Raw genomic sequence first — 13,713 nt, forward strand, 5'->3', positions numbered from 1 at the left:
TCCTATTGAGCTGGTCTCCTAGTGTCTGAGAATCTGAACACTAATTATCCCGGCCAAAGAGAGGTTGGAATGTCACCTGTAGAAACACTTGGGGCCTTAACAGATAATTGCATACTCCTATCACACCAAGGTCGGAACCATGGAAATGGTCTTATTAGCAAGATAAGGACAAAAGTGGGCAACAAGTGAATGCATTGGCAAGGGTTGGGCCATAGTTGTGACATGGCATTATGGGAGATGACACTTATCGGCAGATTACATAAACCACTCTCGTTCACGCTAAGTTGGAATCCAGCTCCTTAAATTAAAAGAACCCATTTCACCGATCATACAGACCTGGGTAATGAAATAGCAGATGAGAGGTCTCAAATGTAATTTTCCATGTGGAGTCCTTTTGTGCTGTTATCTCAGAGGGTGCAATAATGATCCTGTGAATGGCTTTTGCGCACCGCATAATGACCCCTAGTAGTTAAGCCTGCACTGTGGAGAACTATAATTACCATGTGATTACAAAACTCAATGGTCGCTGTGAGTTTTAAAGGCGTACCATGGGCTTTGGATAATTATTTCAGTAATGTTGAATGTATGCCAAAGCCCTCATGTTTGGAACAAAACATATCCAATTATGCATATTACCATGATGGGACATTACTGAGATTCCATTTACAGTTTGCTTCATCAAAACATGTTCATTGTAACTGGAATGGCATGTATCAAGAATGACGAGCAGAAACCCTTTCTGTAGTACGGTATGGACCTTGAGATATAAAGTAATAGAACATTCATGAAATGATTCAAACATTCAGAAAGCTTGTCTTTACATTTCTTAGATGAACACACCCAGCAACATAGAAATAAGAGGCTTCTTCTGTTAGACATCTATTCTTTCTGAAACAGGCACGATATTTGTTCTGCTGTAGCCTCTTTAAGGAGAGGAAAATGACAAGGTGGGCAGGGGAACACAAGAATGTCTTGCCGTACACAGGGACAAACCGATTGATCTACGTAGTATTGGATTTTTCTCCAGGTTTCATGAATAAATCTGCTGGGTATGGAGTGCTGATAAATTAATGAACAAGGTTTTCAATACCAATCTCCCAATGCAGAGAGCAAAAGGTTCAGTAGAGTAGCTCGGTAATGCTCCCTCTGTTATTGGCAACGGCCAAGCGTTTATTTCATGCCTCTTTAAACCAGCAGGCTTGGGTGCAGTGAATCTGTCTGATAATATCCCACTCAAATGTGAGGTCTGGAGCCCGCCGCCCAGCGCCCGACCAACGGGCCAGCCACTCGGGGATCAATCTCTACTCGGTAGAGAATGGGATTGATTTACAGGCGCTGTCAAAGAAGCTCTCCCAGTCCCCACCTGCCTCACGACGTATCAGAATCAAGTAGCACCTTCTATACCTGGGCATCACATCAGATACAGTGGGAGTGCAGGGGACCAGTCTTTTACTGTAGATGTCTATTCAGAAAATTAGCAAAGGATCTGCTAAAAAATGTGCCCATGATACATTCTTCACGTCAGAAATGATGAACTACAAATCCATGACATAAAAACATGCCATCCAACCGCAACAATGTTGGAAATCAATGCATTCAACGCAATAAACTTCTGTTTGTCAAAAATATGCAGGGCATTCCAACGTCTGCTCATGGTCGCGTCACACTAGTGAGGAGAGAAGGGGGAGCGCATAAAGCGCAGGAAATGAAAGCTGTAAATAAACGTCTGGCAGATAAAGGATCCCCTGACAGTTATGAGAGTAGAGCAGTCTGGGGGCTTCAGGCTGGGCGCGGGCTCAGTCAGGACACTGTGGATTGGCATGAAAAAAACAAATCAGTGATGAGCATGAAGACCACCATCTGCATCCAGCTCCTCCACACCACACTCACCATCACGGATGCCTCCATCTCAGAAAGGATATCTGTTTGGGCCTCCATCTGCCATAAACCAGCCCCTACTACCAAGGTGCTACCGGCAGAAAGGTAAAATGGAATTTTCTAGAAACTATTTTGTTTGCTGTTCATTGTGTGGCGGACACTGTCCAGTTTATTGGTACTTAAAGGAAGGCTTGGTCAGATGTGACACATCGTCCCCATGAAGCTCCAAGGTAATTTGATGGAGAAAATTTCATGTTGACCCGACTTAGTTAAGTACATGTTGAGTCACTGTACGAAACAAATACCATATAAATCTGCCAGTGTCAAACAAAAGCTCAAACCTCACTCAAGGTTTTCTCAAACTCTGATTTACTCAACTGATTTTTTCATCCAACTTCAGCACAAAGCTTTAATTCATTTCATGAGCTTTTCCAATTAAGCAAGCAGTGTACACAAACAAAAAACCATTGAACTATTGAAAGAAACTAAGTTTCACATTGACAATGATCATTTCCGTATTTGAAGCCCAAAATGTAAGGCGGGGAACTCTATTGAAGTGCTTACCTTGTAAAATGATTTACTTGTCAGGGCAAAACAACACCAAAACACAACTTTGTCAGAACATTTTGAGACAACATCTTCAATAAATGCAAGGAATGTCTCAACATGCTGTAGTCCATAGCCACATCCAGCATCAACGCAAAAATGGACCAAAGCAAAATGTACTGTATGGTCCTCAGACGGAGCAATTAAACTGTTTACGAGGTGCAATCATATTAGGCCCAGCTTTCCCAGCCAAACATGCTTACAGAAGTATTTACATACACATAGATCTAAGCCGTAAAGAAACCTAGGAAAGCACACAATGCTGTAGTCCATAGCCACATCCAGCATCAACGCAAAAATGGACCAAAGCAAAATGTACTGTATGGTCCTCAGACGGAGCAATTAAACTGTTTACGAGGTGCAATCATATTAGGCCCAGCTTTCCCAGCCAAACATGCTTACAGAAGTATTTACATACACATAGATCTAAGCCGTAAAGAAACCTAGGAAAGCTGTGCTTCGGGCTAGAGTTCAAACTCATTCACTGGGCACAGAGTGCATACTAATGTTGGGAGCTCACCCAAAGTCTATCTGTGCCTCGGCTGAATCCAGGACAGCTTCAGGGCAGAGCGAGCCTGCCTGATCTCTGTCGGCCATGATAACAATACAGCAGCAATTAATGAAAGGCCTTGTAGGGATTTATTACAGGAGAGGACTGGGGAATACGGTGCCAGAGAGCCTGGACAGCCCACATTTGAATACAGACCACAAATTATAAACAGTTTCAGTAAATGAAGTGACTGAGGGCCTTTGTTCCACAGGCGTACATCTTCCTATTGCTAGTGGGCACTAAACCACTAGCATAGCCTGCACTGGGAAAGGAAGTTATTGAAGCCTGGATTTCCTGATTTCGGCTGTGGCCAACAGCTTGAAGGTTTATAGTGGTTTCAGGAACTGACTCATCTAATGATTCATGGATTAGATATTGCTTCTCATGTGTGTCTGGTCATGTGGGAGCTCGTTTAAATGACTTTTTCCCCATGCAAAAAAGAAGAGTTAGGAGAATGTGAAAGCAGGGAAGGTACTTATAACAATTTCCTAATCCCAACTTCCAAATCATTACAGTTTAATAAAACGTGATTAAGACAGAATTTGTATCAACATTATTTGCTTTCCTGAGAAACTGACTGAGGCTGACATATGGTACGAATTATGAGACTATAATTGTACAGTGCTGAAACAGTGGTTTCTTTACTGTATGACTTCTAAAGATGAGGAAAGCTCTTACATTTTATGTTTCTCTTTCCTTCTTATTTCCCCCAGATTTCCTGCAACAGTATGGCAGTATAATGCTCTACAACTTTGTTTTTCAAGGTTTCATTGACTCTTTGACTTATCTAGGGAGAAAGTGCTTTGGACCTTTTGAAAATTAACATATGATGAGGTAAAGGTCAATATACCAACAGACAAAGTGGGACAAACAAATTAATACAAAAGCTGTTTGCCATAATTATACATATGTAGAAAAAGTGAATTACACTTGCAAAGGTGGTTGACAAGGCCAAAGTGCACTCTAGCCTGCAGTCATTTTATGACTGCAGTCCTGAAGCAGATTTACTTAGATGACGTCAGTGGCTTTGAGCCAGCTTTTCCTTTTTGGTGGCACTCTACATCGGCCTCTCTGAGGCCTTACTGAAACTGTTGAGCAGCAGGCCATACTGCAAAATTCTCTTTCTAGAATAGAGTTTACCTCAGGGTACAGAGTGACTGGAACCCAGCAGTACGGTAGTGTGTTTTAGTGAAGCATGCTATCCGATCACAGACACATTGATGTGACGATGAGTCCCTCCCCTGCTAAATGTCTGGATGTAATTACACAATTAACGACCCTGTGTCCAGATTAAATTACAGATCACATCTCTTATACTCGCCCTACTCCTGTTTTGTGTAGCTATAACAAAAGCAGCATCCTTTCATTTCATCAATTCTTCCCTTGATTAGATAAAGGAATGCTTTGTGCCATTCAGATTCCCTCAAGGCATTTCTCAGACTGTTATCATGCAGGAATATAAAATATTTGTTGGGTATTCCTAATTGTGCTTTTGATATGTTTAGGCATTTATTCCTAACAGCTGTTTCCATTTCTTAAAGAATGCAACAAATGTAAGAGGATCGAACAAGAATAGATTTTCTGAAGAAAATAACATTTCTTCCATGCCAACCTTTACTAATAAATAAATACATAAAATGGCATTGTGAAGGAAAACTTGATATGTGGCACCAGCCCAAGTACAATCCCCCTGCACAAAACCAACACACTCAAAGATCCAACGGTTTCCATTGCATTCTTTTGCCTGTGATAACTCTGAATTAGTTTTGACCGCAGATGGATTTTAATAGGAAATTATGACTTAGTGGAACATTAAAACGACAGGACATGCCTGTTTGCTTTGGGCTGTATCCCACTACAGTTTACATCTTCACAATGACCCATGACCACAGAGGGAAAAACAAGCTTGCTAATTGTAAATGATGTGGTAATGCCCATGTGTGGTTCAGTCATACCTACTGATGCCTTGACTAGGTGAACTTGTTTACAATAACTATGAATGTATTTGTGGTTCGCTTCAACATTTATGCTTAGTAAACATTGAAGTACAATTCTAGGCCAGGAATTTCATGGTAAGACGAAATCACCTATGTGCACATCACCTACAATAACTCATACACACACTGTCCTACAACAGCTGGTGAATAAAATATGAGGCATATTAAATGATATAGCAAGGGAACAGATAGCTTATCGGAAGCATACAAGAGCCATATGGTACCAAAGCCAGTACAGCCTGTTTTTGACATAACAATAGCCTGGCCAGGATGTAGAACCACAAGTTGACTAATGGTCGTTGGCATGAAATCTCAGAGCAGTACAAGCTAGAGCAAATGTTGATATTTGCATTTTTTTCATACAGGTGCAGAAAATGACCCAAGCAGATGTCAATGAGAACGGGCGTGTTTGCACTCAGCAGCTCAACAGCCTCGCACACATTCAGTCTTGACAACAGGAAAGACAATGGGTCTCTCTCTGCTCCCAGAAGAAATCCAATCCACTCAATGCCTCAGCAATGCACATATTCTCCCCACATTTCACAAGTGAAAGACTATATTCTTCTTTTCCCGGCCCTGAGACTTCCACATTCCTAGCCAAAACAGTACAGCGGTGGGATCTATAAAAAAGGCATGTGTATTCAGAGAGAGGTGGTCTGCGTACAACTACTGCATGTTGAGGTTCAAAAACTCACATTTTGGAGCATGTTTTAAAGCTAGAATCCTTAGTTGCTACATTCATTTTTTAAATGATAAATTAATGATATACCGTGCATTCGGATAGTATTCAGATCTCTTGACTATTTCCACATTTTTGTTACATTACAGCCTTATTCTAAAATGTATTAAATTGTTTCCCCCCTCATCAATCTACACACAATACCCCATAATGACAAAGCAAAAACAGGTTTTATTATTTTTTGCAAATTTATTGAAACAAAAAACTGAAATATCAAATTTACATAAGTATTCAGACCATTTACTCTGTACTTTGTTGAAGCACCGTTGGCAGCGATTACAGCCTCAAGTCTTCTTGCGTATGACGCTACAAGCTTAGCATACCTGTATTTGGGGAGTTTCTCCCATTCTCTGCAGATCCTCTCAAGCTCTGTCAGGTTGGACAGGGAGCATTGCTGTACAGCTATTTTCAGATCTCTCCAGAGATGTTTGATCAGGTTCATGTCCGAGTTCTGTCTGGGCCATTCAAGGACATTCAGAGAATAAAAAAATAAAAAAATGTGTTTCACCTTTATTTAACCAGGTAGGCCAACTGAGAACTGCGACCTGGTCAAGATAAAGCAACGCAGTGCGACAAAAAAACTACAACACAGAGTTACACATGGGATAAACAAACGTAAAGTCAATAACACAATAGAAAATCTGTATACAGTGTGTGCAAATGAAGCCACTCCTGCATTGTCTTGGCTGTGTGCTTAGGGTCATTGTCCTGTTTGAAGGTGAACCTTCGACCCGGTCTGAGGTCCTGAGCGCTCTGGAGCAGGTTTTCATCAAGGATCTCTCTGTACTTTGCTCCTTTAATCTTTGCCTCGATCCTGACTAGTCTCCCAGTCCCTGCCGCTGATAAACATCCCCACAGTATTATGCTGCCACCACCATGCTTCGCCGTAGGGATGGTGTCAGGTTTCCTCCAGACGTGACATTTGGCATTCAGGCCAAAGAGTTCCATTTTGGTTTCATCAGACTAAAAAATCTTGTTTCTCATGGTCTGAGAGTCTTTAGATGTCTTTCGGCAAACTCCAAGAAGGCTGTCACGTGCCTTTTACTGAGGAGTGGCTTCCGCCTGGTCACACTACCATAAAGGCCTGATCGGTGGAATGCTGCAGAGATGGTTGTTCTTCTGGAAGGTTCTCCCATCTCCACTGAGGAACTATAGAGCTCTGTCAGAGTGACCAACAGTTTCTTGGTTACCTCCCTGACCAAGGCCCTTCTCCCCCAATTGCTCAGTTCGGCCGGGCGACCAGCTCTAGGAAGAGACTTGGTTGATCCAAACATGTTCCATTTAAGAATGATGGAGGCCACTGTGTTCTTGGGGACCTTCAATACAGCAGAAATGTTTTGGTACCCTTGGTTTTTGATCTGACATACACTGTCAACTGTGGGACCTTATATACACAGGTGTGCGCTTTTCCAAATCATGTTCAATCAATTGAATTTTCCACAGGTGGACTCAAATCAAGTTGTAGAAACATCTCAAGGATGATCAATGGAAAGAGGATGCACCGGAGCTCAATTTCGAGTCTCATAGCAAAGGGTCGGAATACTTTGTCATTATTGGGCATTGTGTGTAGATTGCTGAGAAAAAAGATATATTTAATCAAATTTAGAATAAGGCTGTAATCTAACAAAATGTGGAAAAAGTCAAGGGGTCAGAAAACTTCCCGAAGGCACTGTATACCCATTGATTCTTGAAGAATATAACTTACAGTTGAAGTCGGAAGTTTACATACACCTTAGCCAAATACATTTAAACTCAGTTTTTCACAATTCCTGACATTTAATTATAGTACAAATTCCCTGTCTTAGGTCACTTAGGATCACCATTTCATTTTAAGAATGTGAAATGTCAGAATAATAGTAAAGATAATGATTTATTTCAGCTTTTATTTATTTCATCACATTCCCAGTGGGTCAGAAGTTTACATACACTCAATTAGTATTTGGTAGCATTGCCTCTAAATTGTTTAACTTGGGTCAAACTGTTTCGGGTAGCCTTCCAAAAGCTTCCCACAATAAATTGGGTGAATTTTGGCCCATTCCTCCTGACAGAGCTGGTGTAACTGTAGGCCTCCTTGCTCGCACACGCTTTTTCAGTTCTGCCCACAAATTTTCTATGGGATTGAGGTCAGGGCTTTGTGATGGCCACTCCAATACCTTGACTTTGTTGTCCTTAAGCCATTTTGCCACCACTTTGGAAGTATGCTTGGGCTCATTGTCCATTTGGAAGACCCATTTGCGACCAAGCTTTAACTTCCTGACTGATGTCTTGAGATGTTGCTTCAATATATCCACATACTTTTCTTCCTCATGATGTTATCTATTTTGTGAAGTGCACCAGTCCCTCCTGCAGCAAAGCACCCCCACAACATGATGCTGCCACCCCCGTGCTTCACGGTTGGGATGGTGTTCTTGGGCTTGCAAGCCTCCCCCTTTTTCCTCGAAACATAACGATGGTCATTATGGCCAAACAGTTCCATTTTTGTTTCATCAGACCAGAGGACATTTCTCCAAAAAGTACGCTCCCATGTGCAGTTACTAACCATAATCTGGCTTTTTTATGGAGCAAAGGACCTCGTGAAGATGCTGGAGGAAACAGGCACAAAAGTATCTATATCCACAGTAAAACGAGTCCTATATCAACATATCCTGAAAGGCCGCTCAACACTGCTCCAAAACCGCCATAAAAAAAGCCAGACTCCGGTTTGCAACTGCACATGGGGACAAAGATCGTACTTTTTGGAGAAATGTCCTCTGGTCTGATGAAACAAAAATGGAACTGTTTGGCCATAATGACCATCGTTGTGTTTGGAGGAAAAAGGGGACGGCTTGCAAGCCGTAGAACACCATCCCAACCGTGAAGCACGGGGGTGGCAGCATCATGTTGTGGAGATGCTTAGCTGCAGGAGGGACTGGTGCACTTCACAAAAATAGATGGCATCATGAGGCAGGAAAATGATGTGGATATATTGAAGCAACATGTCAAGTGGACAATGACCCCAAGCATACTTCCAAAGTTGTGGCAAAATGGCTCAAGGACAACAAAGTCAAGGTATTGGAATGGCCATCACAAAGCCCTGACATCAATCCTATAGAAAATGTATGGGCAGAACTGAAAAAGCGTGTGCGAGCAAGGAGGCCAACAAACCTGACTCAGTTACACCAACTCTGTCAGGAGGAATGGGCCAAAATTCACCCAACTTATTGTGGGAAGCTTTTGGAAGGCTACCCAAAACGTTTGACCCAAGTTAAACAATTTAGAGGCAATGATACCAAATACTAATTGAGTGTATGTAAACTTCTGACCCACTGGGAATGTGATGAAAGAAATAAAAGCTGAAATAAATCATTCTTTCTACTATTATTCTGTCATTTCACATTCTTAAAATAAAATGGTGATCCTAACTGACCTAAGACAGGGAATTTTTATTAGGATTAAATGTCAGGAATTGTGAAAAACTGAGTTTAAATGTATTTGGCGGCTAAAGTGTATGTAAACTTCTGACTTCAACTGTACCTGTCCGATGAGTCATTGGGGCTAAATGAATGTTATAACAAAAAACTATGCGACACTTATGTTCAGAAATGGGGGAGGACGGGCTTAGTAGGCTACAGTCTATCTGTGTTAAATGCCAAGTTCAAAATACCTGCAATACATCTAATATACATTATTGAATGCCTCTGTAGCATATTTCCATAATGTACATTGACTTGTTATTATTTATTAATCTTATATGTTTATGTGATTGGGTTTCAACATACATATGGTATTACTTTTGAAAAAGAGAAATTCCAGATAATTATAATAATTCTTAACTTCACACACACTTGGGGTTCAACTGATATCATCTGGTAAAATGGGAATTCATAAGCCCAATTTCAAAAGCAAAAACACATGGAGTCAAGCAAAGACCATGTACAATTCTTGCACTTGAAATTGCCATGCAGGCTAATGTCCAACAGGTCCACTTGTTGCATAAGCAGAAAACAAAGCATCTATTGCTGTTCCCGATTTCCCACCTACAGCAAGCAGCTTTACTTCTCAACATCATAACATATCAGGGGTTAAGTCTGATAGAAGTCAACCTATTTAATGTAGTAAATTATAATAGCATAGTTAGAGGAATCAACCAATTACACATTGTATCTTGCTGGCCACTATTTTCAAGGGAGACAAACTGAAATATAAGATGGTAATTAACTGCAAGAAAGAGGTTTTTCCCTAATCACACAATAGGGTTGGGGTTAACCCTAACTTGTATTAAGAGATGAATTCCACTCCATAGCAGAGAACTTGCACAGCCAAAGAATACCCTCATGCAGTTAGGTTTGTTTAGTCACGAATGAAGTGTATATCACCATGCATAGAAATAACCAAGTCATTTCACCTTCTATATTCACCAACAAGCATATACAGTTATAATTGAAAGGTTTACATTCTTTGAGATACTATAAACAACACTATAAGTTAATTACACAATAATTACATAGGCCTACTCTATAAAATATATTTGCTTATATCAGACAAACTATATTGGAATTGTATCTGATGTGGTGACCTTGATGACGTTTAGAATTTGGTTCAAGTGAGGGCAGTCAGGCTACATAACCTATTAATATTCATATGTTTCATAGCTCTGCAATAGCATCAGCGCAAACCACTACATCCACATAGCCTACAATAAAAGGCAGTGCAAAGTTTCCTGCAACAAATTCATCCTTAAAATAGCAACAGCTGCGCATCTGTGTAACCTATAGGTAATTCATGTATATTACGAAATTCTAAAGGAATAGAAAGCTCCATAATCCCTCTTAACCTTCATCAAGATTTTCCTGAGATTAACGGACTAACGTTATAGGCCTATATTTAATAGGCATCGGATCACACGGTTTCTTCGGATGCGATGAAACTTTGTAACACATAGAAGTGGCCTTGGCTACATGATGCAACCCCAGTCCCTGTGACTTATTCCGATTTTAGCTGAGCAGGAAACAATGTATGCCGAAAAAAGGCGGATATGGAAAACAAGGATCGAACAGAGCAATGAAGCAGACATAAACATAGCTCAAAGCCCACAATAACCTACTTGTAAGAATTTATTTTTGAAATAGTTCAAATCTATATTGAATTACCAATTGTTTAAAAACTAAACAGACAAAGGGAGTTGCAAATAAGAACTGGGTAGCAATGGTATTTTTCTTTTTTGCAACGTTTCAACAGTGCCCGAAAGCCAAGTAAAACCTAGCTTTGAATCCAAACACATATCAAATGTTTTCATCCACTATCTCTAAAACACCAAAACTATGTAATTATATGTTCAGATTATTTTGTAAATGTAACAGATTGTGCTTTATCAATTATATTCTCTAAAAGTATGTTGCCCGGCCCACTATCCTACACTGTGATGGCACATGGGCAATATGTGTTTAAATGTAGGCTAATATGTGTTTAAATGTAGGCCACAATATTCTACTGTCAAAGATGATCAAAAATTATCTTAAAAGACACATCTAATCAATTCGGCAACATTGATAGATTCTTGCCTATGATCGGTTGAATCAATCCCGCATATGGAAAATGGAATGCGAAGAATTTGATGGAATTTTTGTAGCCTAAAACAGATAAAATAAAAAAAGATATACTTACAGTGACTTCAAGGGACGATTGATTAAATACACGACCAAAGGTGTTGAAGCAACAAGTCTTTCAGCAGAATGTTTTTGCACTGCTCCGAAAATGTTCCACTGAAATCTCCAACTCCCGGCTGAGCCAACTAAGGAGAAGAAAACAGCAACATTTTGATCCGTCATCTTGTCCAAAATTGTCATTCATAAAATAATGTACGTCCAATCGTATCCGGAATCCTGTTAGGAGTTTGAGGGCACTGGACTTACTGCGATATAATAGGGCGTATGGTCGGGCTTCTTTACAAAAATTTGAAAAATGTCAAAGATTTTCGTGTCAGTCGAATACAACACTGAGTGGACAAAGTGAAAGCACCCTGTTGCAACAGCGACAAGTAACGGCAACCTAAAATCTCACCGACACACTTTTATTGTAATATAAAAATATGCCCACTCATTCTAATACCATACATTACTTCTTATTTCTAATGAAAGGCGCAACTTCATCATAACAGTGTTAGTCTGCAACCATTTTGCATATCATTAACTACATTGAAACTTACCTCAAACACCTCCGTTATTGTTATTTGTAATACAATTCGTCCCCCTTTGTTTGTCTAATGTGGGATATTACATTTTTTTGTAAACTGTGTAAAGTTATTGTTGTGTTTCTGGGCCAGCCGGATATGTGTACGTGAATCGACAGCGCACGGACAGAGATGCGAAGAATGCTCGGAATGAGAACAGGAATGAAATGAACGCGAAGAGCGAGTTTTTCTTTGGGGCGGAGCAAAGGTGGCGTCATCCCGATCCTAACAGCCCTAGATAGGAGGGACAGGGCGGAAAAAAACAAGCAGAATGATCTCACAGGACACGTCGAATTCAAATTGGTGGGAGAAAGAAGAGGGAATTTCTTTGGGGAGTAAGTTCATTATATTGTAACCATCTACCTCAACAAAGCTGAATAAAAGTACATGTATGATACCTTCATCACAACCATATCAGTCATTTGAAATGTTGTTGCTTGATAAATATCAGATGTGAATACAACACTGGCATTTTTATTTGACACTTCCACAGCTGGGACATGAAATAGAGCAGATTTGGAAACATTTATCAGGTTGAACATCTGTCACCCGCCTCTCAGACTTCGGTAGCTGCATGTGTTGTAAATGTAACATCAGTAGGCCTTATATCTTCAGAACTATATATTCAATACAGTATCATCTGAGACACAAGCAGGATAGAACTGTTGGCTAGACCTTGTGAGCCACAATCAGCGGTACTTATGAAGTACAACCTGGTAATATGGGAGAGCAGACAATCATAAGACATGTCAAACACCATAGAGCAGGTTTGGGCTTATATGTCTGATCGTGTCTGTGCAAGCCATCCATTAGAAGGCAATGTTTTGACACCAATTCTTATAAAGAGGGATCTATGAAGATGAACGGCTGGCCTGTTGAAGACATCCATCAACATTTGTAACACATGTCTGTGCATGTTTAGAAAAGAGAGACAGAGGAAGAGAGCGAGCGAGAGGAGGGGGTGGGGTTGAAGATGGAGAGAAGTTGTTCTTGAACTATAGATAGTATCACACACACATGGATTGCCAGTCAACAACATCCTCTATTGCAGTTTCATTTAAATTGTGGTTCACTTCCATATTCCTTATTTCAGGCAGTCTCAATTGCATCATCTTGGCAGAGCTCTACTTTAAGCTGTGATTCTTAACCACCGGCTGCATGCCTGCTTTCCAAGGGCCCCTTATCTTATCAGCTTCTCTCTTCTCCAGGGTGGTGTCTGTTCCCTCAATACCAACCTATTAACCATCAAAAGGGAGTCTTATCTATGCAAATGCAGCAAGCCCTGGAGGAACAAACCCTGCTAGCACAGCACATGTGACACCACACCAACACCTGAGTACAGTCACAGCGGTGATTCATTCACAGCCATGGGGTCATCTGTCGACAGTGTTTCACAAGCTCCTTGTTAAATATTAGCCCTGCATATCCAGGAAGCCCACCGGCGGATCCCAGCATAATGGCAAACTGTAAAATGGTTCATAGCCTTACATCAGAGCCTGTTCTCGTTGCCTTATCGGGCACATGAGTCTCCTGGCAGATTGCATCCAGGAAATGTGGCCATAAGAAAATGTGTGTGTATGTGTGTGTACCCAGTTGGGAATGTATTTGACAAGCTACAATATTGAACCAACACTCATTTCAGTGTAGAATGTGTTGTTATTCCTTCCTATGTGTAGGTGAACAAGTTAAACTGAGTTAATAGTATGCATTTCAATAGATATTACATGTCATAATG

General features: G+C 40.6%; 1 protein-coding gene across 8 annotated transcripts in view; it reads right to left on the reverse strand.

The window, feature by feature from the left end:
- Window positions 1-12,136, reverse strand: part of LOC139384335 (transcriptional enhancer factor TEF-1) — a 62,419-nt gene extending 50,283 nt beyond the window's left edge. For 3 of the 8 annotated variants that reach the window (XM_071129039.1, XM_071129036.1, XM_071129035.1), the window contains exon 1: window positions 11,414-11,542. The gene's annotated coding sequence lies outside the window, so the exon portion shown is untranslated. Of the gene's footprint in view, window positions 1-11,413; window positions 11,543-11,954 lie in introns of those variants that run through there. The other 5 variants (XM_071129042.1, XM_071129038.1, XM_071129040.1 and 2 more) reach the window with 4 other exon arrangements.
- Window positions 12,137-13,713: the final 1,577 nt, after the last annotated feature.

Source organism: Oncorhynchus clarkii, chromosome 26 (genome assembly GCF_045791955.1).
Source record: "Oncorhynchus clarkii lewisi isolate Uvic-CL-2024 chromosome 26, UVic_Ocla_1.0, whole genome shotgun sequence".
NCBI classification, from domain to species: domain Eukaryota; kingdom Metazoa; phylum Chordata; class Actinopteri; order Salmoniformes; family Salmonidae; genus Oncorhynchus; species Oncorhynchus clarkii.